This window comes from Pezoporus wallicus, unplaced genomic scaffold (assembly GCF_028554395.1).
Source record: "Pezoporus wallicus isolate ANWC-B61680 ecotype Strahan unplaced genomic scaffold, APGP_CSIRO_Pwel_v1 contig_11829, whole genome shotgun sequence".
NCBI lineage: Eukaryota > Metazoa > Chordata > Aves > Psittaciformes > Psittacidae > Pezoporus > Pezoporus wallicus.
In genome coordinates, this window is record NW_026635494.1 from 1,522,896 (window position 1) to 1,550,469 (window position 27,574).

Here is a 27,574-nt window from a genome sequence, read left to right on the forward strand (position 1 = left end):
CAGAAATACCAGATTTCTTAGATCATCCCTCAGAGAAGACAAATCTCTTCTGTTCTTTTCTTTGCCTTCAGAGCCCTGTTCTAGGAACAAGCTGGCCCAAGGGACTAAGAAACTGGGACACCCTGACTATTCTGGATCAAAATCCTTTTCTATTTCAAAGGCTGCCAGGATGCCCTCTTCAGTGACCTCAACTCATCACCTGCTACACAGGTGACTACAAAGGCCATTTATTGATTTAATTAGGGCAGACAAAGAAAAGACATAATCAATCCCTGAAGTCCCTGGAACATGCCATGAGCATCCTGTGATCCCTGCTCTGCCTCTCTGGAGAACGTGGGATTATTGATCTTTCAAAGCGTGAGCAGATCCCCAACTTTCATAATAATGGATAACAATATCTGACGTTCACATGGCAACTTTTATGTTGGAGGGTCCCAAAGCACTTGAAAAGACCCACAGCCACACACATCTCCCTCCTGTCCTGCTCTACAGCTCCACCTTCACAATGCTCTCTCTTCTCGAATAACCTGCAGGTCGAAATAACTCCATCCCTTTGTCCCAAAGCAGTAATGGTTTGTATCTTTTAGAGCTCTCTCTTACTTCCTTTCCCTCACCAAAGAACCTCATTTAGTCTCCATTTTGATCCATTTCTCCACAGAAAAAGCAAACAGTAACAAGCAAATGTGTATTAAAATGTCCCCCGTGCAGAGAACTCCTCTCAAGGCGTAAGGAAGGACTGGACTGAATAAGTGGTCCTCAGTGGAAATCCAGGTAGCGCAAAAAGGAATATAAAGGAAACATTTGCAACCAAGCTATTTTGGAGGGTCAAGGTTACCACCCAGCTGGGACACTTGGCTTTCTCGAGACACTTCCTAAGGGCATAACCCATGCTGGCATTCCACCAGTTGTGCCCTACTGCTTATCCTTTCTTCCTGGCCCACAGTGGAACAGAAACAACCAAAAAAAGAGGGGATCAGGAAACACTCACTTGGTCATGTCCTGAGCAATTCCCAAGATGCGAATGAGCCCAGGCTTCCTGCTGTCCCCTCAAATATGTTATTTTCCACTCCCACCTTTCTTCCTCCCACTTATCTCCCTCCCCCCCTTGCCTTCTGAGGCTGACTGAGTCAACTAGTGCAGATTAGATGCCAAGCAATGCAGTCTCTGTACAAAGATTCAACTCCCACAGACAGACTAGAGAGATAAAAACAGTCTGGTCAAACACTGTCCAGAGACAGCACAGGGAGAGCTGGGCTCCCAGCGGCTCTGGCTGGGTGATGTCTTGAACTGGTGACACTCCAGCAACTGAACTGCTAGCACTAGAGGCGTAAGCATGCCTTTTTCTGCTGCCTATGCTTCAATACAAATGAAATGGGTCACATTTTCCGAAGTACCCACTCTCTGGAGACAAGATCGACCGATGGAAACCCTTATTCAGACATCAAAGACCTGCTGCACAGAGGTGTAATGCAACAGTCTTCCTTTTCACTCCAACCACTTCGCTGGGGCCAGGCACTCCCTGGCAGGTAATGACAAACACTATGCCAGGTACAGGAATGCTCGCATTCCCTGGCTGTTGATATAGTTGTATGCAAACACACCTTTATCCAGGGGTAGATACACAAATCCATTTCCCCTGCCATTGAAGGGTATTCATTTCTACAATGCAAAATGAAGCCAACTTAACAATGAACATGCACAGTGCACAAAGCCACGGTTAGTGTTAGTGTATCTATCTGAACCCACGCAGAGAATCTGTGCAAGTTTGGAAGGTAATGTCCCACAGGAAACGTGGACAGAGCCTACCTCTGCGAAACCTGCTGTAACACCACATACTGTGGGTAGGCAGACCTGCCAATCTGCAGTCGTGCCGTTCAGTCTACCCTTGCAATGCTCTCCTAGCATTTCAAACAGTGCTGTTTCTCCCTTGAATGATACACACAACATCGTGGCATTTGTCAGGGTAAACAGCTCAGTGGCAAAGTGCCTGTCCCATCTGTGAACCTCTAAATGACCCTGAATGCAGAGGTACAGAAAAGCTTTCCACGTTCATTTGGTCTCTCTCTGGTTACATGATAAGAAATGAAGTTGACACAGCAATATAAACATTATTACTGACAACGTTAAGATAGACAGTGGGTACAGGTCAGGCCACGGTATCCAGGGGATACTCTATAACAGTAGCTGTCATATTTATCTCTGGTGTCTTCAGAGCCAGTTTTAGTAGTCGGAGACAGAGCACACAAAAGGACTATTCAGTGCAATCCATGGTCTGAAATAAAACAGATGCGTTGTGGAAGTTTGCAAACTCCCCAGCACAGAAGGCTGGCAGATCTCCGCTCCGTAACGAGGGCCCATCTTCTTGGCAGCATCAGGAGCCCTTCCGTAGCCCTGGTGCCAGTGGTACTGCTCATGCTGTTTAGACGAAGGACAGTCTGGAGGACAAAGCACTTAGCTTGGCAGTTAACAGGGATGCAGAACTAAACCTCACCTCAGAGGCCACCCGAGCTTTTAAACACTTCCACCAATTTTGGCTGGTAAGGTTTCTTCTAATTTTTCCTCTATTCTGGCAAATTGCCGAGCAAAATTGGAAAGCTTATTGCAGCAAAACCAAAAATCTGGTAGTTTTACTCTATGTAAAATACCTGAGATGTCAGGGTGCAAAGAATGTGTATAGGGGTGAGCTTTCAGAGACTGCAGCGTGGCACAAAGCAATTGTGTAATCCAGTAAAAGAGGATGCAGTAAATCAGGTATAAGAACAAGGGCAGTTTCCTATCTGGAAATCATAAGGGAAGATTCAAATGCTTTAATTGGGAAATAAAAACCATCCCAGTTCAAAACAGATTTCGTACCCATTTTAAGACCAGCCCAAAATGCTTTTGTTTGTAGCTGGTATTTCAGGAATGAGCACAACCAAAAGCACCTGGTCTGGTTTTTACGGACTGAAACGTTTTTGGAAAGAAATCAGATATGATTTGGACAAAAACAATGGAGGCCCAGACACAGAGGCTGCCCTGGGAGAGTATACCAGCTGTCTGCTCAGTTTCAAACCTCTAATCATATTCTTGGAGAGAAAGCAAGGGGACCTGTTAGGGGTTGCTGAGCTCTGTGCTGGGGCCAGGTCCAGACGGTGGAGCCAGCGAGCATGAGTCCTCCCATTGCAGCTCCATCGCCTTGGACTTGAAATTCTGGCACCAGGACAACAGCAAATGAGACCGAGTCTCTGAACAGACACCAAGGGCTGGGAACGAGGCGGAGGGATGGAAAACAGCAGCACGGGCAAAGATGAAATACTGGAACTCAGGAGAACAGCGGGAGGAAACTTGGCAGTGCCCAGATAGGCAAAGCACCTGCTGGCATGGGATGGAGAGGACTGCATTTAGGAGGCAATAGGTCCCACCGTCAGCCAGCATCAATCAGCCCTGCTTCTCGCTGGCAGCCTGGCTGTGCTCAGACACAACAGTTTCACGGCCCCGCTCCAGCACTGATGGCTTGATCCCACAAGCAGAGGCAGTGCACCGCCTGTATTAATGCGATGGGCAGAGGAATCCGGGCTAGTGGTGGTAATGAGAGTGCTGCCTCAAAGCGAAATACATCCTTGGAAAGAAACATAAAACTACTGCCATGCACTTTCCTTCAACTCTAAACCCTCACCAGTGCTTGCAAACTACCCAGCAGCATTCAACAGCCAGCGCACTGCAATCCCTCTCCCCTACAAATCAATTCTGAGAACCCGCTATTCTCCTTTTCAATGCACTTGGGCTTTGTGTTGTCTCACTGTGATGAGCGGACACCACATCTTGGCTTGCATTCATGCCAACCAAGTGCAGGCAATTCATTGAGATGCCTGGTTAATGGCACAGTCTTCTTGGGCTCCACAGAAGATGAGCAGCATCTCCAAAGGTGACACAGTCCATCCCATGGACTCTGAGAGCTTTGTGCAACTAACTTAGGTATTGGTGTTAAACACCAAAAAGTAGGTGGCATGAATTAATCCAGGCTTGTGCACGTGTGGCTCTGATCTCTATACAGGGCTTCTTGTTGCTGTCATTAAGTAGTAAAATGCCAAACATGGCTCATACCAATTCCACCTCTCACTAATATGTTTTGTCAGCTCATCATAATCTTAAAAGAAACCTTTAAGTGCTGGGAGGCATCCTGGTTTCTAATTAGGCTCAGTCAGATTTTGTGGCCTCATGTGCCTATTTAGTCAAGTTAACCTGGCTCATGCTGTTGCTAGCTTCAAACGTATGTACTTGAGATTAGTTTTTCCACTCAGAAAAAGATAAGGTCTACGGTTTCCTCCCCTCAGATAAGCTTAAGAAGAAAAGAAAATGAAGTAATGCCCCTGCCACCCAATATACATGCAGTTCTGTATCCCATCTCCACAACAGCTCCCAAACCAGGACACTCCATACAGAGATATGGCATCATTCTCTGCAGCATGTTTCAAAGCCTGCACAGCAGTGCCCTGAACCCATCCCCTTTCTGCTATGCTCTCAGCTCTTGACATGATCAGCAAGAGAGATGGACTCTCTCATAGCAGTATTCAATCTGCCTGAAGCTTGAGCTGCCTTCTGCACCCATTTATTCCTCTCCACTCACCCTAAGGTATGCGGAGAAGCCAGGACTGTGTCCCAGGCAGCCTAGCCACATGCTCAATGTTAGACAGAACCAGTCTTCAACTGGTTTGGGGTCTGTACAGTAATACAGGATGTTCAAGGAGTTTGCACATACAAGAGATGAGAATGGCTCTAGTGCACTTGCACTATAAAACACTACACACCTAAAGAGTTTTCAGTCTTAGTGCCACAAATATGCAGTGTTAATGGCTTACACTGGCTTCTCAGCAGCTGCGTATACATAAAACCATGTTGAAGGAATGACCAAAGCACCAGGAAGCCACCAAAAACTGAGTCCTAGTTACAGGAACTGTAAAGAACTTAAACTTCTAATGATGAGATTCAAATCCTGACTGCCAGATTAGGGAATAACTTCTGAATTCATCCAAGACACAGGTTTGAACCAGCCCTACCTGACCCTATCTGAAACTCTTCCAAAGAAATCAAATTGCATTCAATTTCCTAGGAACTGCCCCAGTCTTAGGTACACATTACTGGCATCCAAAGGCAGAAATCAAAGAACTGGGTACTTCAAGGGGTGAAGCAGAGAGCAAAAGAATTCAAGTCATCACAAAAGAGTTTGACAAGCTGCCGTTCATTGCCACTGTTATTATCTGTACTTTCAGAGATGTCACAGTGTGCTCAGCACAACAAGCATTCACAGATTTTTCCTACCCGGTCAGGTTGAGGCAAAAACCCAGAGGTCATCCAAAAAGGCAGAGAAGTCAAAGCTGACTCAGTCTGCCTCATCACAAAGCACTTTTGGAAACTCCTTTTCATCAACCATTTGCATACTATAAAACATTCCATCTAGCACCATTTTTATCACCATTAAATCCGTATGCAGGGGCTAAGTTATCATGGATGCTACTCACAGAACTCTGACAGTGACTCGAGGGAAAAGGGACTGACCTGTCGTGGTGGTGACATGTGTATTGCACAACACTTGTGTTCCCTTTGAATACAATGTGAACCTTGCCTCAGTAATCCTTCCTTTGTGGTGGCATTCCCTTCTCCTCCAGCTGCCAAAAGGAGATCTGAAATGAACATAATTAACATCCATCAGTTATGGCTTTTTCTTTTCCTTCCTGCTAAGCATCCAAAACCATATCTTGGATAAACAAACAAAACAAAACACTTGGCCTGAACCAAATCCTAGCTCCAAACAAATCTGGAGGAGAAAACGGTGGTTGGGATCTGTCATGTTAAATCAAGTGAAGTAAATTTACCTCAGATGTGTCCATTACTATGATATGTGGACCCCAAACCATTTTGGTGGGTTGGGTAACGTCTTTTGGCATCTTTCAGGATGCAGTTCAAGAGTATATCTGCATTCCAGTTGTGTTTGAGAGCTATTCCAGAGCCAGAAACCTGAGCAGCACAGAGGAAGATGCAGTCTGGTTGGTTTTAGATTAGCAGTCTAGCAATCAGGATCAGAGCATCTCTGTGACCTTGTGCTGTGGCTAACTGAAGTCAGGACTAACTTTGGGATCCCTTTCTCCCCATGGATGTGCCCTTAGGCCTGGACACATCTAACTTTAGGGACCTGCCTGAGGTAGTTCAGGTGAGGGACATCCCCAAGACATTCAGGTAATCAGCATTGAGATTGGTACCTTTGGACATTTCCATCTCTCACCATCAGTTACAACGCTTTGGGGCAATTCAAGCCAGCCAGTGCCTCAGACCTAGCTCTTCCTTTGTGCTTGGTTATCCTGGCTGCTGTCTGGCTCACACCCAAAAATGCAGCACCTTGGGAAGCCTGCATGACAACCCAGTCTTTCCAAACAGCACTGTCTGTAAAGCTGTAAGGACACACGTATATCTTCAGTCCCCACACAGCACATCTTTCCTTCCCACTGACTTCCCATCACTGCTCTAACTTCTAGGAAACACAAGGGATTTGCTCTGGCATGCGGGACTTAAGGGCAAGACATATTGCTAAAATCAAAGAGGGTGAGAGGCTGCAGGGCTCTGAATGGGTTGCCTTGTCTTTGCAGTTTCCACTGAGCTTGAATTTTGCCTAAAAGGGATTAATTAACACTGGACAACCCCACAGTGATTCCTCATCAGCTCTGGAACAGAGGAGCCCGTCACTATGGTGATACAACATTAAAGGGCTGGGTCCAAAACGTTATTCTGGCAGGAAGATGCATGCACCAGGCCAGAATCTGAGATCCCGGGTGAGCTGGTTGTAACTCTGGTGAGATACTCCAGGCTTACCCTGGTGTCACTGAGATCAGCCCTGGCCTGCAGCCTTTGAGGAGAGCTCCATCCTGTCGTGCAGATGGTTCGCCTTCTAATTTGGAGGGGCTGAATGACTTTGCAAACCTTTGATTCCTGACTGATGTATTCACTTCAGGAGACACAAAAGTACAAAATCTCAGCATGGAGTGACTCCCATGCTTTCTTTTGCTTTCCTTCCAACCCCCTCACCCCCACCCCTTGTCTTTTGCTTTTCTTCTCTCCATGGACAGTTGTATAATTTTGGCCTGTGGCCAGAATGTCTGTCCTTATTAGCCTGGGCTGGCTGGGAGACACCTGCAGCCCATTAGAGCAGGGGGATGAAAAACCATCACTTGTCATAGGTAAAGTAATGACCACTTCGCTCTTTGTTTTAACACACAAGAGGGACAATCGAGAAGGGAAGCAAAAGAAATTACATAGCTTCACCATCACACCTGCCATTGACTGGACTCAACTGTGGGCACTGGGTTGTATATTTCTGTGGTAAGTAACTCTAGTGAATTGTTGTCACTTCACACCAGCAAGGATTTCAGTTCCTTGCATGTGACATGCACTTGCTGCGTTTGAATAGTATCTCGTGCACCTTCTTTTAATTTACGTCTTTATTATGAACTAACTAGGCTCTAGAAAGAAATCTCCCTCTGGGCAAGTTATAACTAGACTGCCTACTGGCATATCCCTCCAATATCCCAGCTGGTACTGGCGGCAAACACTGCCAAATCCAGCAGAGCCTCCATAATGGCAAGGCAAAAGGGCTACAGGATGGGACACAGACACTGCCTCCACTAGAAGGGCTGCGCATCCAGAAGACTGACTAGACTATAAGCAGTGATGCAGGAGTGGTACTCAGGCTATTGCTGGACCTCATGGCTTTATACAATATAATAAACACAAACATTTCCATGATGCATCTAACACAGCAATGCTGGTGAGACAGTGAGAGGCAATATTTGCTCGCTCAGCTCCCAGCCTACAGAAGTCCATCTTACCTCAATGACCAGCTAACAGTGCGTCTGCAGGGCTATCCATCTGGAGATGAGCCCTTCTTACGATTACAAAAATCCTACTTCAAAAGATGTATTTGTACACAAGGATGGCTGTTACTCAGAAGAGGTGCTGCGTGCCTGCTAGGATGTCGACAGTAAAGAGATCAAAACGTTCTTCAGATACCTTGCTGTGGAGTAGTGCCACAACCAAAACATACCTGGACTGAAGGAAAGGCCACAATCAGACCTCCTGATGTAGATGTCTCAACTGGAGGTGCATGCATGTTGTAGGGGATAGCAGGGAGAGTGGATGTGGGAGGACAGCTAGAGGTCTAAATAATTGATCATGCTTTTGAACTATGACTACAAAGTAGGCAGCTTAAACACAGCTGCAAGAGTTTTGCTACTGAAAGCGGGCTCGCTCTCTAAGGACTAGATGGTATTTCAATCCCAACAGCCCATTCAGTGAAAATGCCACAGTCAGGATGTCACGAAACCCAGAGCTCCTTCCAAAACTTTGCTGGGTTTTAATCAAACCTACTTGTCTAGCTGCAAGGCAGTGGAGACATTTACCCCAGCAGCTGAAGTTTTCAGTTCTGCATCAAGTGGAGTGCAGCCACTTATAACGAGACAAGGAAAAAAAGAAGAAAAGAAAAAACTTGTGACCACAAGGGACCCTGCCAAATATTCCCACTGCTGTCCCGGAGCATGGAAAAGTGACTCTGCTATTGCACACAGGTCTGACTATTTGCATTTTTAATAATTCAAGAGTTTAATTAGTATCATGGCCTTAATCAGAGGCTGAAAATACAGCTGAAGTCATCAGAGCTTAATTAGTTTTCATAAAGAATTCTGCAGTCTGAAAACGTCTCTACTAACAGGAAGGTTTCTCCTTAGCTTGATGCTTTGGGGTTCAGATGAGGTTCTACCTGTTGCTTCTGTACCAGCGCACCTCAAAATCACCAGACAATATTGAGTCAAACCCCTGTCTATCCCTACAGCTTTATTGTACTGGACCCAAAATAATTGACCGGACTGAACAGAGCATCTTAATGTGGGTCTATCCCACAAGCTGCATGGGAATTTCCCCTCTGAAGGAAATACAACATTCTTAGAACATCAACAGTTATCACTGGATCTTCAGTCAAGTCAGCAGGGATGCGGTGCTGAGGGAAATAACTATGCATGGTCAGAAGAATCACCATTTAATACTGGGACTGCAGAAGCTGCTCTGTGGGAGCAAACACTGGTCCCTTGCAGCTCAAGACGGGTAGTGAAACACAGGAAGTTTGGTGCTGCTTCCCTTCTCGAGTGTAAGGGATGGATGTAGTCTCAAGGGGAATTATCACCTATTTTGGCTGAGGGAATCTCAAACCCTGGCAACAGCCATCTATTTACTCACTGGAGAGATTAACAGAATTGTACAGGACATCCTGGATGAACTCTTTCAAACAATATGTGATTTAATGGTGGGATTCATCATCACCCAATGCTGTGGAGGCCAAACATTATAAACAGGTTCAAAAATGGATTAGCAAAATTCATGGAAGATAGGTCAATCACAGACAATTAAATATGGTAATCCGGATACAACTTCCACTTCAGGAAGTTAGTTGGTCTAATGCCCTTCCACCTCTGATTTACTTGTTAAAAGGAAGCCAGAATAATTCTCCCTATGCCAAAACTGTCCCTTGGCTCCAAGCATTAGCTAGAATCACAATAAATTCTTCTTTTTGGCAGGGGGAGGGAGATGCATTTTCTTTCAGTAATGATATTACAGCATGTTATTCATTTCCCTCTGCAGCTCCTGAACCTCTGTGTAACCTCCCATCTCCCTGTCCCCTCAGGAATAAATTAGTGGAACCTACTGGAAGGTGATAGCAATCACAAATACCACTAAACTCCATTTAGTGAGGAATTAGGAATCCAATCACTTATGTACATAGGAAAGGTCTGGCTGGACCATCCTGAAGAAACACTGTCATTGGGAGTACTGGAGCAGGGGAAGGTGCTGGAAGCTCAAGATGGAAAAACAGAAGTTGGTTTGTCCACGAGGAAAGTTTGTGGTAACCCCACGACATTTACTGTTGGATTTATTTCGTGACACATGTCTCTGTAGAGGCTAGTTTTATTTATATAAAATAGATACACATATAGTACATTTCATACTGCAGTGTTATGCATCCCCATCCCCTTTGAATCCTGCTGAACTCTTGCAAACTCGTGACCCAAAGAGCAGCTTATGGCATGCGTTATCTGCTCTGTGCTCCCTTTTCTTACCTGCTGCAAGCATTTCTGCCCATTGTCTGGTTTTGAAGGTGTTTAGGGGGTTTGCTGTTGAGCAGAGGACAAGATGACAAATGAGCTAACACACAGCAATGGAATGTAAGTGAGTCTCAGCTATTTTTAATTAAGAAGCGATGACAGCTGACTAAATTCCCTGACACCGCAGTTAAAGGCTCCCTGACCCAGACATTATTGGACACACTCCTAAGACCAATATATATTGGTCCCGACGGTGCTTCTATTATTGTCCCCGCCGTCTCGACAGATGCAGGACTAACAAAATCTATGTCTATTATCAGCATGCAAATAGCGAGATAAACGTGTGCATGCTTATGAGCAGGAGGAGGCAGCAGGTGAGAGGACGACAATGAAGGGCATTTTCAAGGAAGTGTTGAAAGTGCCAGTGTTTGGCTCCAATAAATGTTCAAAAGGTTTGGATGAATTTAACTGTCATTTTCATTTTTGGTTGGTTAAACCAACGAGAGATTGACCATGAGAGAGGCAGAGAGACAGAAAGAACATTTCCTGCTGTAAGGCAGATGAAAGATAAGAGGCAAAGCAGTATGGTGCCTTGGACTGCCTTTTCTCAGCCCACAGATCACAGGGAGGGCTTAACTGAGGAATCTTTTCTTACTAATTCCCAAACCAGCAACACGACAAAGTGATCTGGATTTTGAAGGATAGGGATTCACCCAGCTTCATATAAGGACTCTTTAGCAGAGATGAAAATACAATCAAGGTGTCCAGCTCCCACTGTCTCAACAGACTGGCAAGAAACTGACTGTTTCAACACGAGACTGTCTTGGAAAGATGTCAAGAGGAAGATACCAAACACAAAAAGACAGTATAAAACTCACTTTTGTTCTCAGGGCTTGCACAGCAATGAATCCAGCAGCAGAGCCCTTTACCTTGAGCTCACTAGTTGGTTTTAGATGGACGGACAAAGGAAAGATTCCCTTTCAAAGGACCATGGAGAAAAGGGTGAGCTGGCACACGCGGCAAAGCCATATACATCACGTACAGACTTGGCACGAGCGAGACAAATACATTAAGGAACATCACCAGGAACTTTCCAGCATGGCTGCAGGGTGGGAGGGGGAAAGAGTTGCTTTCTGCTGTTGCTAAGACAGTTCCCCCACCCTTGCTCTCTCCCAGCCCAATCCACGGGCTTTCTCCTCCCATTGGCTCACCAGCTGCATCGAATGATCATGACAGGTTTTCCTCCTCCCCGCACTATTGGCTTCTGCCTATGGCCTATTATCAGGGGAGAGCAAATCAGACACGTAATCAATAGTTTGTGAGAAGGAACGGGCTGCGCAATGCTACATTTGCATTAAATCTCTTGCTGCCTATGTCTCTGCATTCAGATAAGCAGGGATTAGCTGCCCTGGCCACACTTGCAGAGGTGAGCATAGATGGCAGACAGATAGCAAAGCAGCACTGCAGTGAGCTCTAGGCAAAAGGCAGACGCTGCACGTTCTACTCCTTAACTTCAGACCAGTCTCTACCTGATGAGAAGCTCAGACCCTGACCTCGCAGGCAAACCAGCATGACTCAAGGACCATCGGTGTCCCGCGTGAGCACTGATCTAGATGCAAAGAGCAAGCTTCCCTTCTGGTAGCCTGTCTGAACCAGTGTCCCCAGCTCAGGTACTCATTAGGGCATAAAGAAAAGGTATATAGCAGGGGAAGAATCTTCTTTCCTGCAGTACCTGAACTGATGCCCTCTCCCAGCAAGCTTTAAGAACCTTGTTTGGTCTGAGGGCCTTCTAGGGCAGGCAACGAGCATGGAAACACTCCACAAGGCCAGAGAAAGTTTCCCTGGCTTGAACCAGGATGGCCGATGCCATTCAGCTACCATAACAGTGCTGCTTGGTCACTGCCAGCCTTCAGGCATTCAGGAATAGTGGTTCATTTGTCTTGTGCATCCCTGACAGCCTGGCTCTTCCCACCCCACCAAAACCCCTTTGTTGGGCAGTGAAATAGAGCAGCAGTGGCACGGCTCCCAGGCGCTACCGCAGACCAGGTCAAGACCGGGAGCCAGACGAAGCAGAGGCAGATGAGTTGGAATGTGCTTCCAGCTACGAGCAAAATGGGCTTGTGTTGACACCATGCACCAGTGAAACACCAATGCAAAACAACTAGCTGTTGCCAAGAGCTTCAAACCAAACTGGGAAATAGAACTCACTTATCAGTGGTGGGGACCTCAGACACCAAGGCACCAAGCGCATGACCAAGTGTGAGTAACTACTGAACTGGCCTCGGGCCTTAAAGCTTTGCAGTTCAACTTGCCCAAGTAAAGCAGCTGATGAAATAACCCCAGGCACTTGGGACACTGGTGAAATAGCAACCCTTTGGCTATTTTCTTTCACCACACAGGTGAGTCAGCATCCGGACTACGGAAGAAAAACTGGTGTTTCCTTTTCTGTTCAGGACTGCAAGTGACTGGCAGCAGAAGGAACTCAGTCCAGTTTCTAGCCTGTTCCTAATAGACATGTATCCAGACTACAAGAGGTCAGTGAACCCAGCAAAGCCATCCACTGTGGTTGGATGCGCATACATGGATGTTTGCTCTCCCTAAATACTAGATCTTCCTAGCCTGGACGGTCCCCTTGCTCGCTGTCTTTTACATTATACAGAGGTTCAGTTAGGAAGAGTTTGAACTTGAACTGTTGTAAAATAATACAATTCTGAGGCAAAACGTAGGGAATTTTTTAAATGGAAATTTCCACAGCCGAATCTATTTGTTTATATCAGGAATGGGGGTGGTTGGACACAAAACACTGGGTCACTTGAAAAAAAAATCCTAAGTGTCTGACCTGGATAAATCCAGTTTTATGAAATCCACGGGGACAGTTTCTTCAGTATAAGCTGGAACTTCAAATTAAAAGGAGGAAAGAGAAAAAAAGAGCACGCATAAAAATCAGGTTCAAATCCCTGCTTGGCCTCACTCAGTGAGGACTCCGAATTAGGTCTACGGTTACTTAAACAGCTTCAAATATTTTGGGATCTCTCTCCAGTTCATATGATCTAAGTTTCATCCTGAGGCAGAACAGGAAGAATGTTTTGAGCTCTCAAAAATGTCCATGACTTCGGACAAATACATTAGACCCAGCTTCCAAATAAATCTGTTCTCTTTTTGATCTTACGTAATGGTCTGGATGTCTGTGTTTTGATTCCTCCCAATTGTGCGCTCAAAGTGGTACAGAGCTCCATGAAAGAAAATTAATGGACTGGAAGGAAACCTACACTTCTTTTCTATCTCTAAACCGGGTGCTTCTTTTCCAGTTACCTTTATGGAGAAGCATAGCATGAAATTTAGCACCAACCAAGATGATGAAAATGAACTCAAGTAAGAACTCCTGTCATGAGTTAAGCCTGCTTCAGCCACTCAAGAAAATAGAGCCTATGAACAAAGCCTTTTTTAATCAATAAAAGCTTTTTAAATAAAATGAAAGCTCTTTCAGACGAATTCAAGAAGCAACCCACAATGGAAAAGATTCAGTCCCTGATGGCCTAGGATCTTACCTGTTTTCTCCTTACTCTTAGTGCCTACACGAAAACATTTCTCTGGGCCTATTAGATTTGCTGGAGATGGAAAAATAATTAGATTCTTACCATGAACATGTAGGAAATATCCAACGGAAAGGCAGAGCTGGTATGTAATAACTTGTGCTGCTATGACTAGCACAGTGCTCGACTGCTCGCTTCACCACCTGGGGAGGAACGTGTACTGGCAATATGCTCAGTCCTGAATGACCACGTTGTACCTATCCTTGGCAGGAGAGGCAAACAGCATGTGCACTTCATCACCTCCAACACTCAGCAGGCACAACCTGGAAAAAGAGGAAGAAGAAATACATGGATATAAGGAATAATATAATTGATGACCTGACAGGAAAGCCCAAACCCAAGCAGAGGAAAAACTGTGTCCATGGCTCTATTTCCCCATCCTGATTCTGCTTATCATGAGGTAACTGCTTCTGGTCAAGGGCTTAGGCCTCAGGGCTGCCATTCACCACCTGCCTGGCATAGCTGATGAAGAATAAGGAGCCAAGAAACCTGAGAGCTATTTCTGAGCCCACAGCCTGTGTTCCCAGATTTCCAGTTTGAAAGATTTTCATTATTCCTAATGTGTTTCTTTTTAGATTTGTCTTGCCTTAAAAACTACAGAAATATCAACTGTCTGCTTGGTTTTTGTGACAGAGATGAAGCTAGTTTCCATATGCATTTCACATTGTTTCATAAGAAAAAAACCCAATGATACAGCCATCTTTACTAGCATATTGTGTAACTGTCCATGAAAGGGTTAGATTTCTGCCTATCTGCTTCTGGTTTGTTTCTCAGTTCCACTTCACTAATATAACTTCTCAAGAAGTTCGTATCATTAATAAAGCCAAGCCACAGGAACACTTCTCATAGCTGCTCTATGTCTCTGATGCCAAAGGCTAGTAAAAGGTCTCGAAACTTCAATTTCATCTTTAAATAGCTCTGTGCAAGGTAACTCAATGTTACTAGTCCCATTTTGCTATTAAACAGAGGCACAGAAGAGTGCTAAGAATTGTCCCAGGCCATAAAGTAAGTAGAAAAGGACAACCAAACCCTTTGTTCTTGATCCATAGCCTCTTGCTCTGTCCCAGTGGGCAGCATTCTTTCCTATGATTACAAAAAATATTGGGGTCTTCTGTGAAATAGACTGGGATACTAATTTTTGAGCTGAAATGACCAACCCAGCATGGAAAACCATATAAGTGAATATAATACTCTCAACTTCCTGAACTCTCGTACAATAAACAGCTTAACAACTTGTTTCCCACAGAGACACCTGTATTTTAGTAGCAGACAAGAAATGACACACGTATATATATGCAGCCATATGTTCTTTTCTAGCTATACAGACATATCTATCCATATATGCACAAACATAAGACACATGCATCTATATGTATAGATCAAAGTTATTAAAATTAGAAGGATCTTTGATGTGGGACTTGCCCTGGTCTGGAAAAATGCTAATTGCACCCCAGCACAGCTGTGGGAATGAACTGCCTGCTCTGCACAGCACTCGAGGCACATAAAATGCAAAGACCTCTGTGGAGGAGAGCACAGAGCCAAGACGTTTCCCACCCATCGCACCTATCACCTGCTCACAAAAATGAACTTCCCATGTCTCCACTGGTTAAACCTTGACCCCCGTCCCTGAGCATGAGCCACCCCACAATACTCAGTATCACCACAAAACCTGCCCACCCAACAATTACACTTTATGTAATTGAAGTGCGGGCATATCTACGCAAGCCGGGACGAGATGGCTGGATGCCTTTGGTACTAACGCCAGTGCTCTTATGAGTGCTGACTCTTAAAGCAAAACAAGTGAAAGAAAATGAGTAAACTAACAAGTTTCTGGACTCATTTGTTCAGAGTGACAGATCCACAAACACATTCCTTTTTTTCAAGCAGCTTTTTATAACCCATAACCCAAAATAAGCCCTGACCCGGCTGCGGTGCCATGTTAAACAGTAATTACTCTATATAAGGCTGACCAAATGGGAATATTTGTGGGCCAGTGGAATGAAATTATTTTAGGACTTACACAAACTTTTGCTGGGAGTGGTGAGACTGGCTGTGGGTAATGTGGCGTACCTAGGGAACAAGTGGACACAGGAGGGGTTTTTTTCTTCCTCTTCCAAGCCTCCATTAAAACTCACTAGGTGACATTAAATGGCTTGCCCGAATTTCTGCTCAAAAGAGACAAAATAAAGAAGTAGAAGTGAGATTTGTTTGTCCCTCTGTAAAAGAGGCTTCGCTATATCACTGTGCACATTTTGAGGTTCTCCCTCAATGTGGCTAACCGTCTTGCCTGCTAAACTCTACCCAAATATATGGCAGAGCAGAAGTAGGCAAAGGTGCAAATCAAGACCCTTGTAGTATTTCACGATACCTACCATTGAGGTTGCTTTACCACAAGCTGCTGTGCAACATCAGCCACTGAAAGGCCCGTCATGAAGCATGTTCCTGGCTAGGACTGCCACAAATACCTCTATTCCAGGCCAGGCCACATGCTACACACATGGTTTCTTGCCACCTTGCTGCCATAAAGCCAAACCTATCATGGAGACCACCCTCATGGAAAGTTGGACTTTTTTGCTTGACCTTTACTTGCAATGATGCTAAACTACATCAGTACACACTGCAAAGTCATTTTTCATCCTGTCTACCCTAAGGATGCACTTGCAAGCCTGATCTTTTGGGCTATTCAGTTCCTCATTTCAAAGAGCCTGATTTTGAAGCAAGTGGGGCAGCACAGCCTACAGAGAAAGGGACTGTAACCCGGGGCATGTCCTGCCTTGTAGGAGGGCGAGGATCTCTGTGGGGAATCCTAGAAGAAGAGGCTGACAGAGCTCTCAGAGTGGCAATGCTCAGTTCAAAAAACCTGCAAAAATTAGTGGCATGCCATTCTGGTGCAAGTGGCCGTTTTCCAGCTTCCAAAATATCCCTTCTCCTTATGTCACGGTAAAACAGAGCAGAAATGGAAAGTGGTTTAGCAAGCAGGAACATTGGAATTCAAAATAGAATAAGAGAGGATGAAAGCAAATACCCAGACTGTTCTAACCTGTGTTTACAGCCCAAATACTGTACCAATTCCTGTTATTTTCAGGGGTTTCTTCCTGTGTTGTAACATTCTCTCTGGGCTTAAACTTGGCCCATGCAACATCTGACTCATCTGACTAAGCTCCTGGGCATGTGTTACAGGTTTTGCAGATGCTTATCACTAACAACCCCTTCTTCAGCCTCCGAGCCCAATGCAGCACATTACGCATGGCTTTTTGCTGGAAGGGTAGGAAGAAAATGACAGCATCTGTCTAACATGAAATTTTCATCCTTAATTAAGGACTTCATAAATAAGTCCATTTTCTGAGCAGGATGGTGGGTGGAAAAATAAAGTAAAGATACTTTTTAATGATCTCGATGAAACTCAAGTCCATTTGCTCATTAATATGCATCTTTGCACCCAGGAACTTCAAGTTAAAAACTCGTTGCTATGGAATTCATGTTATCTGCAGCACTGAGCGCTGACAACGGCCGAACTAATCCTGGGTAGGACTCCTCTGCCTTCACTGATGTAAAACAGATTCACTGTTTTCAGGTTTGCTTTTCATTCTACCTGACTTCCTGCATTCCAGAAGATAACTGCTTTTTATGTCTGTCTCTGATTAGTTCTTTGAGTTACCTCCATGCTACATGATAATTCAACACTAAGTCCACCCCGCCGGTCTTCATTCTCCTTCAGTGCCCCACACAGTGCCTGTACCATACTGATACTCATTTAGAAACACAGGAATGCCTTTAAAGTTACGGTGTTAAATGCACAGGTGAGATCAATTTTAGCTGCAACAGATCAAAAGATGTAGCAGGAGGTAACCCAAAGAATAAAAAGTCACAGAATAGAAAGAGAGAAAGGAGAAATAAGATAACCATGCAAACGCAATGGGCTTGTATAATACAGTGTAGCCTTATCGTACCTTGGTACAAATACTGTACAAATATAGCAACAGTTTATAAAGCTTCTGAGCTCTTAATTATCAGTTCAATTCACAATTCTTAAGGTCCTTCTAACAGAAAGGAGCAAAAAGCTAATTGCTTCCGTTGATGCTGAGCATCTCACCTATAAACAGCTCCTCCTTAGGCTGTTTCTGCTGTGTGGTTGACAGAAGGGACTTCACCGGTGTTGGTAGATCCTGAAAGAGAAGGAAATTCACACTCAGTAGTGGAATTAGATGTGATGTCCGCATTTTACTGAGGCATTGCTTGCTGGATAGCCCAGCTCTATTCACATGCTGAAAACCTGATACATGCCTAAATAGAGAGTCAGCCTAGGCCTGGAGAACTGAGGTATTTCAGCACATTGGTAAGTGCATGAGAGCCCAGCTGATAGCAGTGGACATGCTTTTCAGTACAACTTGATCAAGAGCCAGTGTCTCTCAACTGAGATCAGGGTGGGCTGCGTTACTTCTCCAGTGTTGGTCTGCTGAAATCAGCAGAGGGACAGCTAGGCACCTCAAGGTTCTTGTTGACCTTTAGGCATATGCCTTACCTGTAGAGAAGCAGAGCTTCCTAACACAGAAGCTGCGAGCCTTAGCAAGAGGCTCTGCTGACTGTGAGAGGATCCAGGCTCCTACAAGTACCAATCCACTCTCTCAATGCTCCACTGGCTAAGGACAGCTCCACAGTCATATTTCTACTTCCACTGGCTAAGACTGGCCTCACCTAAATATCATATCCTTAGTCTCTCCTTCAGATACAACCTTCCTTTAAACACAACCAAGGTAAGCATGACAGGAATTACAAGGTAATTAAAGAGAACTATGGAAAACAAATACACATACCCTTTATTTGACTGGGCTGCTTTAAGTCGCAGCGCTGTGATTTATTCCTTCTCTCTCAGTCTGTCACCAACATGCGGCTACATGGGAGAAAACAAATTGAAATTAAACTCAAACGTTGTGTCTAGTTTATTACTAACAACTTTTAAACAGTGCTGACCCCTTACATAGACACTTTTGTGCTACAACCCCAAACTACAGGGCCAATAAACCCACCATAACCGATAGCAGTTACAGACCTGGGCTATATTCTGAATTAAAATACAACAAACAGTTAACAAAAATAGAAGAAAAAAAAACAAATAAACAGTTGTGGGAAAATTACTTAACTTCCCAAGCCCAAAATGGGCATTGCAGCCTAAATGCATGTGTGTGACAGATGGCTGCTCCTGCAGTACAAGTAACACACCACCTTTGTACAAATACTGTATTACACAAGTAGCCATCAGTTAATTTCTACAATCTCTGTGTCGGGTAGGATCATTAACACTGCCCTAATTTTAATGATAAGAAGGTTGAGACAGAAAGGTGGAGAGGATTGTCTAAAGTGAATAAGTAACAATGAGAACTTCAAAGCATCCTCCCATCTCTGAGCCCATTAAACAACAACAACCCCATAGGGTTGTTTTGCATTAAAATCAATATAAAACCTGTGGCACAGGTTGACAAAATGACAACTGGAGTTTGAAGACTTAAGAAAGCAAACAAACAAGGGACGTCAGCTTGCAGACTAGGTTTATAGCTAATGAAGCATTAATGTTACACTAAAAATGTGGCTTAGCTTAAGTATCCATTTTTAACTATCAGCTAAAGTGAAAACATTAATTCACACAAATCAATGTTCCCTAAACAATAATTTTCCCCCAGAACGTTTCTTCTTTTTCAACTCTTATCTAACATAACCCATTTAAAGTATTAGATCTGCAGAGTTCAGCAATTAGCTCTGGAAATTGTTTTCCTTGAGTGTATGGAAGGTTACATTACACAGTGAAATATGAAGTGTACGCTACAGTGAATGAAAACCTCTCTTTGAACGATGATTACCTTTCAAAAAGGCTGGGATAAGGGCCAGATTACCAAAACAAATTCAAGCCAGCTATTAGAGTTCTACTTGCACATCCAAAGTCCCCTGTTATTTCATGCAAGTATCCGCTTTCAGTGCATCTTTGGGGGTTTTCAAATGTAATTGTTTATGTGTAATACCCACAGACTGTGTTTTCCTGAAAACATGGCAGGAAAAATCCAATCTGAGGAATAAACAAGCAAGCAAATAGGGAAATGGGTGCAAAGAAAAGCACACAAAGAAGGAAGGGACAAAACATAAACCAGCCAAATGAAGGCAGGGGATGGCACTGAGGGTACTTCAGATGTTATTGATGGTGCGGATGGAGAGAATACACTTCGTCTGTCCACTAATCCAGAGCAAATCCCTGAGAGTCACAGAGATAAGTGGAAGAGCAGGGTTTCACGTGGAGGTTGTAAAAGACTGTTGGAAGTCACCTCAGGCATCCTTCTACTCAAAACAAGGCAAACCTCAAAACTGAATCTATTGACAGAAGATTTTTCTTCAAGTTGCTTCACTCAGCTCTTCCTCTCAATCAGGTGGTTCATAGGAGATGCCCACCATGACACCCTCTTTGTGGGCCTCTGCACAACTCCTGATCCAGAAGCTCCTCAACACCCACTGCTACTCCTCTGCACAAAATACAGCCCTTGTTTTCCATGTATGTCATAGTCAAAGAGCCGTGTCCATCTATCCATTGCAACACTGCAGTTAAGGGAACTGTTCCACCATGCCTGCCATTCCAGCAAACCTTGCTTCACGCCCTTAGTGCTATGGTACTAATTAAATAAAAGTACTGCTACATACACTAGGTGAATCAAAGCACACAGACACTCAGAGGGCAAATTGCTCAGCATCAAGTGTCAGCTCTGAAGACAATATAGGAACCCAAACTCCTCATCTTACATGTTACCTTTAGCCTAAACAGCCTTTGATGATGCCCTAGAGGGCCAAATAAGAAAAGCTTCTCATGGAGAACAGGCACATGGGGCCAGATGCTCAGCAGATAAAAATGCACTACTTTCAGTGCAGCTATGCTAACTTACATCAGTTGATGATGTGACCTATATAATGAAAACTAGCTTGAAGCAGCTAAGGAATATAACCTTGATTTATTCCAAATACATTATATTTAACGCTGTCACTTATCTTTTACATGCCAACATACAAGCTCAGGAGACAGACACATTTCGATACTCTCAGCTGGGAATCGTATTCTTGCAACACTCCTAGATGATGCACATACTGTCTCTATTTGTGTTCACCCTTTCAGATGGCATGGTGCCCACGAAACAAGCTGATTAGCACTTGCCCTGGGCTATCAAGGCAAGGCAATGGTATGTTTAGATCAGCAAACTGCATAACAATATAAATGTCATCTATTCTACAAGGAGCTTTGGCAGTATTTGCATCTTGTGCTTCGTTGCACGTATATGCCAAAAAGAAACTCAAAAGACTTGAAGAAGAAAGACAGGCATGGGATTCGCCAGCCCTCCCGGATGCCAAAACATGCTGTATAGCAGTGGGTGCCTCGTTACAATCCCCAGGGAGTATCTACCGGGTGTCAGATTGTATGTAACACGAACACTACTGGTACATACATACATATATATACAGCCTTTTTTGTTCAGCCAGGCTCATAAGCAGAAAAGGAACCACAAACAGCGTGTCTGGCACAGTTCAAGACATGATCTGTACGCTTGCCCAGAAAGGGTGGCATCCAGCCTAAACAGAATAGCTCTGGGTGGTCAGTAGCTGGTTGTGCAACATCTTTGCTGACGGGGCAAGCTGTAGCAATACCTAGCAGATACAATGGATAATGGGCTAAGGACAGTGAGTTTAGGACACTAGCTGGAGTGCATGCCAGGCCTCTGATGGCCTGGCACTCATTAGCATTTGATTGTTGCTGGAGACCTATATGACATGAAATGATGGTCTCACTCCAATTCCTGGTGAGCAAATGTCAGCACCATTATCACAGTAAGCATCTATCTTAGTGGTCTTCCCAAAGAAGCCAAGGACTGAATGGGAAGAAAGGCTGATCTATGTCTCATTGTCAGTGGAGGGGACTTCCCAGGACAGAGCTGGGGCGAACTAGCAGGGTTCAGAATTGTTGCCTGTACAAGCCCCACTTAATACTTCAGCAGATGGGACAGGATGCAGAAAGAGGAGATGTAGGAAAGATGCACCAAAAGAGAGAGAATGCTGTCAAAGGTAGGAAAGACAACCCTGCAGATAAGCAGAAAGCTGATATGATATGGTATGGTATGACATGCTATGGAAATACCAGAATAACACACCCAGAGCATGAGAAACAGAAAGTGCATTGTAAATACGTAACTAAAGAGGACAGGGTAGCAAATTCAATGAACGTTTATGAACAGGTCTTTCTCTGCAGTTTACTTTCTGTTCCCACCCTAGAAACCAATAGCAGTGTTAAAGGTAAACCCCTCAACGTCTCTGTGCCAATTAATCCAACAGCCTGAGGCAAAGCTCTTAGGGCTCTGCAGCCTTCCAACAGTCTCCTTCGACAGCAAACCCAAGAGCTTTCTGCACAGTCTGTAGAAACTCGCAACCAAATGCTTTATCCTGACTACTTATTAATGACTATTATTCACTTTATCAAAGTTTTATTATCATGACAAACATGCAAACCACTTGAACCATTGCTCCAAACGCTGTTCATAAGTGAGGCTTCCTTCTCTGAGGTTCTCCTTTGTTATTCTGTATAACCCCACTGCATTTCCTTATACAAGTCTTCGGTCAATTCTAGAACCATAGCATGGCCAGTAAGGCTACAGAGTGATTCTTCTAAGGAGATAATGCAAAGTGTCACTTAGCATTGGAAATGAAAGGGGTTTATTCTTAGTTATGTTAGCCAGAATCAGAAAAGATATTTGCTACTTCTGCTATTAAAGTGGAGCCCTTAACTTTTTGAGAATCCTTAGTCATGCCCTTCTGTTACTGCACATTCCTCCTAAATTCATATTTACAACACTTTAACAACTTCTTTGTTTTCTGAAAGCAGAAATCGCTCTGAAATGCTTTTGTTTGATTAGTACTTTCCAGATGCATTAAACTGCTATTACATAAGGGGATTTGTACTTTATACTCAAGTTTTCAGGAGAGAGATATTTAAAAGATTGTGAAATATGGTTATGGGGAGAAAAAAAAAGAATGTTGGAACATATCCATCAATATTTCAGTATAAATTGTAGAAGCACCAGAATTACATGGTGCAATTATCTTGCAGAATGTATAGCTCCTAGCACTGATCTTTCTGCTTTAACAGAAAAAAAAATGGTTTAATTCTTAGTAAATGAATGTTAATTAAGATGCTGAGGAAAATGCTGTCTTAATTGAATAATGAAACTAATGCACCTTGTGCATGTGTTTAAAAGGTCTCTGCTACTTGGTCTGTATCAAGCATAAGTGGCCTTTTATGTGATATACTTGCCAAGACTAATCTTCCTACGAAGTCCAATTCTTTCTGACTCGTGACCATAGGTCAGATTTGGACTCTCGCAGCCAGCAGTGCCGTAACTTTAACAAAGCCAGTGGTCCTTAAGAAGAGCCTGACAACTGGAATCTGGCTCCAAGAAAGCATTATGTAAAAAGACTTGGATCTCTCTCAAGGGTTTTGTTTTTTTAAAGGAAAAACAATGACAGACAATTCTGTTAATATGTCACAGAGTCAGTAACTTCGGTTTGTGTTTTTTCTCCCCTTATATCCAGCCTTTTCAGTTGCTTATCCATTGATCTACCTATTTTCCAGTGTTTGAGGAATCAGCCTGGGTTTGATCACATACCATGTCAATATGAGGTCCATTTTTGGCATGTATATTTAAGATGATAAACAGGGCAGGTTTTGCAATGGTAATGTGGGACATATGAAGAGCCTAGACAAAGAATCCCATTGACATAGCTGTGTTTTGGATCAGGCCCACTGTGAATTTGAAGACGGAATAAGAAGCAGGATGGCTATTCCCTTCCAGTAAATATGCAAAGTTCTCTTCTCACATACAATGGCAACAGTTTTACACTGATGTAGATCATGGTCCATGGATAATCAGCCCACTATTCACTTCCCCAGCTTTGCGGAAGCGTAATCAGGAAAGCATTATGAAGAAAAACCTGCCCTGCAGGGATAGACTTGCTTTAATAATGTTTATGACTTGTCCATATTGTAGTTATGTCTGGAAGTTGATTTCTTGGGTTTTCCCACCCTTCCCCCACTCTCAGCCCCCAAGACAATTTGCAAAGCTGAATCCTCCACTGGGATAAATGGGGGGGGGGCACCAGTGACTGATGGACAGCATCCTCCTCTCTACATTGCTCAAGACTACATCCAAAAATCGCGCTTGATTTTCTCTAACACACAAGACAAAGCTCACCTTTTCTTAAAGTGACTGGTCCAAAACCAAGCCCATGCTTCACAAATGAACAGGTTTGGGCTGAAAGTGTAACACTTCCTGGTCAGCTGCTGGCCTCCTGTCACACTTGTCTTGAGAACAGTCCAGATTCATGCCACAAACAGCAATAATAGAAGAAAATGATTGAAGGCTTCCCCACTATCTGCCAGGCTCACCATTTTTAGTGAGCCTTACAAATGCGGCATCAATACTAGTCCTTTTAAAGCCATCAATCTTAGTCACCCAAATCTATCACAGGAAACAAATACCAGAGACAAACCAATCTGCAGAGCAATTGCAGAAAGACAGGCTGTGAGCAAACCCATGCAGAGATTTGCCTCGTCTATGCACTCTCAGACACGTTCTGCAGGCAGAAATCTGCTGGGATTGCTTTTGCTGTGTTATTCCTCCTTGATTTCACTGCTGGCTTCTGCAAAATCTGCCTCAAACATCCCCATTTTCCAATGCTTTCAGAAGTCACCAAACATTGAAGCTCAGTTCAGCTTCTGTGGCAGTTAAATTCAATGGCATTCAAAGACGTGCACTGAAATGAAATTTCCAGTGCAGAAGCTATACGGGAATTCATAGGTTATAGGAATTTCTTGGGCTTTTTGTTACGTTTCACTGTTGTCAATGTGCTTTGACTCCCACTGCTGTAAGCTCTGAAAATTCCCAGGTCCTGCTGATTTTGTAGGTGCCTGTTCGCTTAGATCCAAAGCTGACTGTATCCAGGGATGGCTGCAGACATCAGACACAAAACCTTTCAGACGCATCCCCTATCCAAAGGGCTACTGGCCTCACCTGGAATGCAAGTGATCAATACAGCCCATTTTAACACAAACCCCCCAAAATGAGACAAGGCCATCTTTACCATGTTTGGACCCAACCTATGCTGCAGCATGGAGCATGTGTGGGCTCCCCAGACTTCAGGCTGCTCCGTGGCTCCTTCTAAGCTCCACACCAGGCTCTTGCTTGCACACAAACACTGCGAAAAGCAGGTAAATCTGATCCTGAGAGTGCACTGAGCATCACTGCAGAGGTCACAACCAAAACGAGAAAGATGGCTTTGTTCATGGCCTTGGGGCACTCCCTGACTTCTGCAAGGAGGTGGAGCAGTAGGAGTCGCTTGCAATGGCTGTGATGACCTCTTCTTGACATTAAGTGTGTGCATGTAACCAAAGGCAGGTGGAGGGAAGCATCTATGGCTCTTGTGCCTAATAGCTGCACTGAACTCCAATCTTTGTTCCCTTTCATAACACTAAGGTTCTTCTAAAAGGCATAAAATAAACAAGTAAGTCATGTTTTCACTCTCCTGTGCACCACTCAGCACCCATATTTGCCTGCAAGAAAAGCCCCTGAAAGCCACGAGGTTTCATTTTTATTTACCTCTTTTATCTTAGCTTATTTTCTATGAAGGAAAGTAACCCAACCTTGGCTTAGTATAAACCCAGCAAGAAACAAAACCCCTCTTGAATTCCTCTTCATTATAAATGGATTGTCAATGTGTTAAATAAATCAGTGAAAATGGAAATCCAAAAATAAATAGCCATCCTGCTGTTGCTATGACAACTCAAATTTTTTACCTGGCCAGAGATCTTCTGTTTCACAGTTAGTAATCACTGAAAAGGAAGGTCACGTTTTTTGAATCCTGGCACATTTCACCACCTCCCCCCGATAGAAAAAAGGGCTTATTTTTGGTTACTTTTTAGCAAATGAGGGAAGATCAAAGAGAAAAGCTATTTCTCATTCCAGACAGGGGAGATGAGATACACATACCATTTACAACAACGCAGCTTAGAACATCTACTCAGCCCAGAAAGGGCAGAGAGCACAAAACATTACAGTAGGATTTCAAAGGCTTTAATGCGGCCCTGCTATGCAAAAAGCACGGCATGAATAGAATAAGATTAACGGGGCTTAAAACCATATTTTGGCTCATGCTTTAAGGCAATTTTACTATGGTAAAAAGCAACAACACCTCAATATCAGCAGGAACTTGTGCCATCCTTCACGCCAGTGAAAGGTGTGTCTAAATGACCCAGCAGTTAAGGCTGCAAAGTTAATACACTGCTTAGTCCCTCAAATGGGAGAAATCAACCCAGTTCTCTCAATGTCCATAGCTAGGGAAGGAGTGAAAAATCAAAGCACTGAAGAATCACGGCCCCTGGCTTCTGAGTTCTCTCTGCCATCTGCAATGGGAAGAAACACTCTTGTCCTCTGGGATGGCAAATAGAAGGAAATTCAGCTGAGAGGCAAGAGCCACTAAGGAAACCCCGGGTGTCACAGGGCTTTGAGCTGGTATCACCTGGGAATCCCTGGCCAGTCTAGAAAAGTCACATAAAGGTCTTTGATTTCGTTTTACCTGCCATAAATAGGCTACTTAGCACCTCCTTGTCTGGAGGCTGGTGGGTGGATTCACTGCTCAACAAGTCAGATCACAGAAGTCTCCTGCCTGGTACACATTTGCAAGCAAGCCTTTCCTTCACCCCAAGAGGTGAGAAAAAAAAAGCCAAAAAGCCCTGAAAAGTTCAGAATTTCAAAATGCAGTTAAAAAAAATCATAGTTTGTTTTTTTTTTTAAATAATGCCACTTCGGCATGTTTCCATTGGCCAATGTCTTGGGGAAATGTTTACAGTAAGAAGATGAGTTTGCAAAACAACATTGTCTCAACCAAAATATTTCCTTCGGCTTGAAACTGTGTAACTTGCTTCCAACAGTATTTATGACTGGGAGTAGGGAAGAAGCAGCACAGCATCAAAGACTCCATAAACCAGCACTGCCCACAGAAATACCTTTTGTCTTGACCTGCGTTTAATGGAATTGAGTCATCCCAGTCAAAATCTAGTCTCAGGGCAATACAATGCTAAACAGTGCCCAAATCAGACACAATATAGAATCATAGAACACTTAGGGTTGGAAAGAACCCTAACACCATCCAGTTCCAACCCTGAGGAGTAAATTGATATATTTGCACAGAATCATACACAATATATCTGACCATATGAGACATCTTTGCACATAGTTTTGTTACTAATGTCTGTTCCTACTAGCCCAGGTGTGCAACCAGTTACTCTTATTTTATATAGGGATGTATACACACACACACACACAGTGATTGTGCAAGCGCTCTAAACAAATATGGGTGTTTGCATCCTGACTTGCCCGTAAAGCAAAGCAGACTGTTCAAGCAGCAGCCGCTGAAAGCAAGCATTCAATTCTACTCAGCGGCTCGTTTTCCTCTAAATGGGCCTCTCAGCCTCAGTGACAACTCTTCGCTGCCTGAGAAAAAACACTGGAATCAAAAAAAAACACAACAAAAAGAACCTATTTTCCAGTGCAAAGTAATCCCTGTTCCATTGCCATGGCACCAGACATCCGTCTCTTTCTTTCATTGACCAGACGAGGTCCTCCTCAGCCCCTCACTTCTTTTACAGGGGAAAAAAAAAGGACATTTTTTTGTGTTCATGCGTGTGTGTGTGTGTGTATGTGTGCCTGAATTTGTTTCCTTGGTAGGAAAAGGAGTCATTAAAGTATTAGTTTAGGTTGATTGATTCTTCGGGGGCAGAAGAGGGTTCTG

General features: G+C 43.9%; 1 long non-coding RNA gene across 1 annotated transcript in view; it reads right to left on the reverse strand.

The window, feature by feature from the left end:
• Positions 1-13,996, reverse strand: part of LOC130592302 (uncharacterized) — an 82,573-nt gene extending 68,577 nt beyond the window's left edge. Inside the window, exons 1-3 of the long non-coding RNA XR_008970513.1 lie at positions 13,757-13,996; positions 8,395-8,472; positions 5,536-5,660 (exon numbers count right to left, since the gene is read on the reverse strand). This is a non-coding gene — a long non-coding RNA (uncharacterized LOC130592302). The remainder of the gene's footprint in view (positions 1-5,535; positions 5,661-8,394; positions 8,473-13,756) is intronic.
• Between the last annotated feature and the right edge of the window lie 13,578 nt (positions 13,997-27,574).